This window comes from Hordeum vulgare, chromosome 3H (assembly GCF_904849725.1).
Source record: "Hordeum vulgare subsp. vulgare chromosome 3H, MorexV3_pseudomolecules_assembly, whole genome shotgun sequence".
NCBI lineage: Eukaryota > Viridiplantae > Streptophyta > Magnoliopsida > Poales > Poaceae > Hordeum > Hordeum vulgare.
This window is the reverse complement of record NC_058520.1, coordinates 414,815,740-414,818,906: the sequence shown is the minus strand read 5'-3', so window position 1 is coordinate 414,818,906 and position 3,167 is coordinate 414,815,740.

Sequence of the window (3,167 nt, the reverse complement as noted above, 5' to 3'; positions counted from 1 at the left end):
CTATAGTGATTGCCTACTGGCCAATGCCCAAAGTGTCTAACCGCTAAAGTGTCTAACCCCTTAAAGTCTCTCACCCTTTAGAACTGAGCCTTGGGCCTCCATTTATAGGAAAAGGGGTCACCAACAGTGCTCAACAGTGGATTCATGAGCTATACAATGAATAGGGTCCATCTTTATCCATCTATCGCGGTGTCAGGGGCATTAAATGCTTCGTCAGTCTCCTGACCTACCTCAGGATGGTATCGACACGTACCCAGGTGTTTCAACACCCGAGTGTTGTGTTGGCGCATGAGGGATGCGCTCGCGTTGTGGTAGTCAGTGGCATTGTGGCAGGAGGGAACACCGCGTCGCGCGAAGGGAGCTTGCCAGGCTGGTGCCCTCGCCAGTGGCCTAGTGTGCCTTCCCGACAAGGAAAGCTTGTCGGGGCCATGTCTATCTTCCCGGCAAGGAGGACTTTTCGGGGCCTTGGATGTCTTCCCGGCAAGAAAGGCTTGCCGGGGCCTTGGATGTCTTCCCGTCAAGAAAGGCTTGCCGGGGCCTTGTAGCTTAGACTTGTTCCTCACACCCTTGGAGGGGTGTGGCCCTGGTGAGCTTGGGGATTAATCTTGCTGCCAGCCTTCATCGTGCCTTGCCGTCAAAGGGTTTGCCGGCGTCCGTGCACAAGTCTGGGGCACAGGAGACCCGAGTCTTCAGTGCACCGACAAGAGCCCCTGGGCGTGGGCCACACACGCATGCGAGGCATTTTTTGGCCAGGACCAAAGTGGTGCATGAGCCTGTGTGACAGGGTGTCTTGTAGGCTGGAGCCATTGCTAGTGGTCTTTCCCCACGTCGCGCATTGAACGCATGAAGTGGAGAGGCGTGCACACAGTGGCCGTCCCACCTCCCAAAGCATTTCTGCCATGCACGAGGCATGCACAGTAACAGTCAGGAAAGTGACGATCGTGTCCTTAAAAGCCGCAGTCGTGGCAGGCCCGCCCTTGAATGCATTGGTGCAGCAGGGCGGCTCCATGTTCGCCCGTGACCATGGGCGATTGGGCGAGAGGGGCGGCGGTTTCTGGAGTGAGGAGGGCTAGCCCCCGTGCCTCTCCCTATAAATTAGGGGGTTTGCGAGAGGGTTTTGTTCATCCATCCAACTCCTGAAACACACAACACCCCTAGCCTGGGTTGCGCCGCGGGCCTCACCATTTTTTGTCATCTTGAACTTTTGTCCGACAAGCATTTGATACGTCCCAAATGTATCTATAATTTCTCCTTGTTCCATGATCTTTTGGGTGACATTGTTATATGTTTTTCTACACTTTTATATCTTTTTACACATATTTGGACTAACCTACTAACTCAGTGCACCCAGTGCCAGTTTATGTCTGCTCATGTCTTTTTTGCGGGGCTTTTACCCAATTTTCCGAAGTCCCAAAATCCCGAGAAAAATATGTAAAAATCAGCGCACCAGAAGCTTCACGAAGCAAGAAAGGGGGCCAAAGGGGTGCCAAGGGCCGCCTAAGCGACCTGTGGGTGCGGCCCACCCCTAGGCCGCGCAAAAAGGCCGCCTGGGTGGGGCCCACGCCCTCTGGTGCCCTCCTTTCGCCTATATTTACTCCTCCAAGAGAAAACCCTTGGAGATCGGGAGCGTCACGAGACCTTTTGCCGGCACCCTGCCGGAGGGAGGATTGACCTCCGGGAGCTTCTCCACCGCCATGGACGCTTCCCGGACGTGCCATGAGTAGTCCTCCTTGGACCATGGGTCCATGACCAGTAGCTATGTGATGTCTTCTCTCCAATCTTGTGCTTCCATGATTAGCCTTGTGAGCTGCCCTACATGATCAAGGCATCTATGTAATTCTCTTGCTATTGCTATTCTCGGTTTGTTGGGATCCGATGGATTATGAGATTGTGTACAGATTGTTATGAGTTATATATTTGATTATCCTTTTATATTATGTTCCTTAGTGATTCATGCATGTTCTCTGTTGCTATTTATTGCTTTGGCCGAGTAGTAGATTGTAACTCCAAGAGGGAGCGTTATGCATGATTGTGGGTTGATGCCCCTCGATGTCTAGCTTGAGTGACAAAAACATGAGACTAGGGGATTTGATGTTGCCACCAAGGAGAAAACAATGATGCTTGTGACCACGGTTGCAAGGATTGTTTACCTTACGCATAGTTCGTGAATGTAGTTGTTCGTTGCTTTGAGTTTACACTTTGGGTGGGGCTCGCAACTTAATGCCGGCGAGATGTTATGGATAGATATCTCAAGGTGGATGATTAGTAAGTAGATGCTGATGAATAAATAGTCTACTTGTCTTGGCATACTACCCATTACTATTGAGCCTCTAGCTTTCAAGTATCATAATTAGCATTGCAGTGCATTTATAATTCTGTCAATTGCCCAACAGTAATTTATTTACCCAAGCATAGTTGTTTATCGTCTTTTGGGAGAGAGACATCACTAGTGAACATCATGTGACTCCGGTCCATATCACCACCATTGCTTACACCTCCATCACTTACTGCTTTCATTTACTTGTCCGTTGCAATCACTATTACTATTCCCGCTTGTGTTTTGATCCTGTGCAAACTACAAGGCTGGAGAGATTGACAACCTCTCTGTACTCATTGGGACCAAAGTTATTTTATTGTGTGTGCAGGTCCACGTCTTCTGCTAGTGCCAAGGTGGCAGACACCTACTTGTTGATCCTAGGAGTCCTACTGGTTCGATAAACCTTACAGTCTTCGTGTGAGGTAACTAACGAGGTGTAACTAACGAGGTGCGAGAAGTATATACATCATCTCGTCACCAAGCAAAGTTTTCTGGCGCCACTGCTGGGGACTCCAGTCTTCAAGATAGGGGAGTTGCACGCTATCTTTTACCTTTGCTTTTTAGTCTTGTTAGTTTGCTTTCTAGTTTTTGCCTTAGAGTCTTACACCAAAAACCACAAAAAAATAGTTTCTTTGTTCTTGCTTGTTGCTGCTGCTATGGGTTCCACTGAGAACACTAAGTTGTTTGACTCCAGTAGTTAGGCTTATGGAAAACTTCACTCTTAGTTCTTTACTAGGGGAAGGCCGCTTTACCATACCCGTTGTAGAGAAGTCTCCTCCACCTACTGAATGTATCCCATTTAAAATACCACTTGGGATAATTGAAATAATTAGGAATGATTCTTATGCAG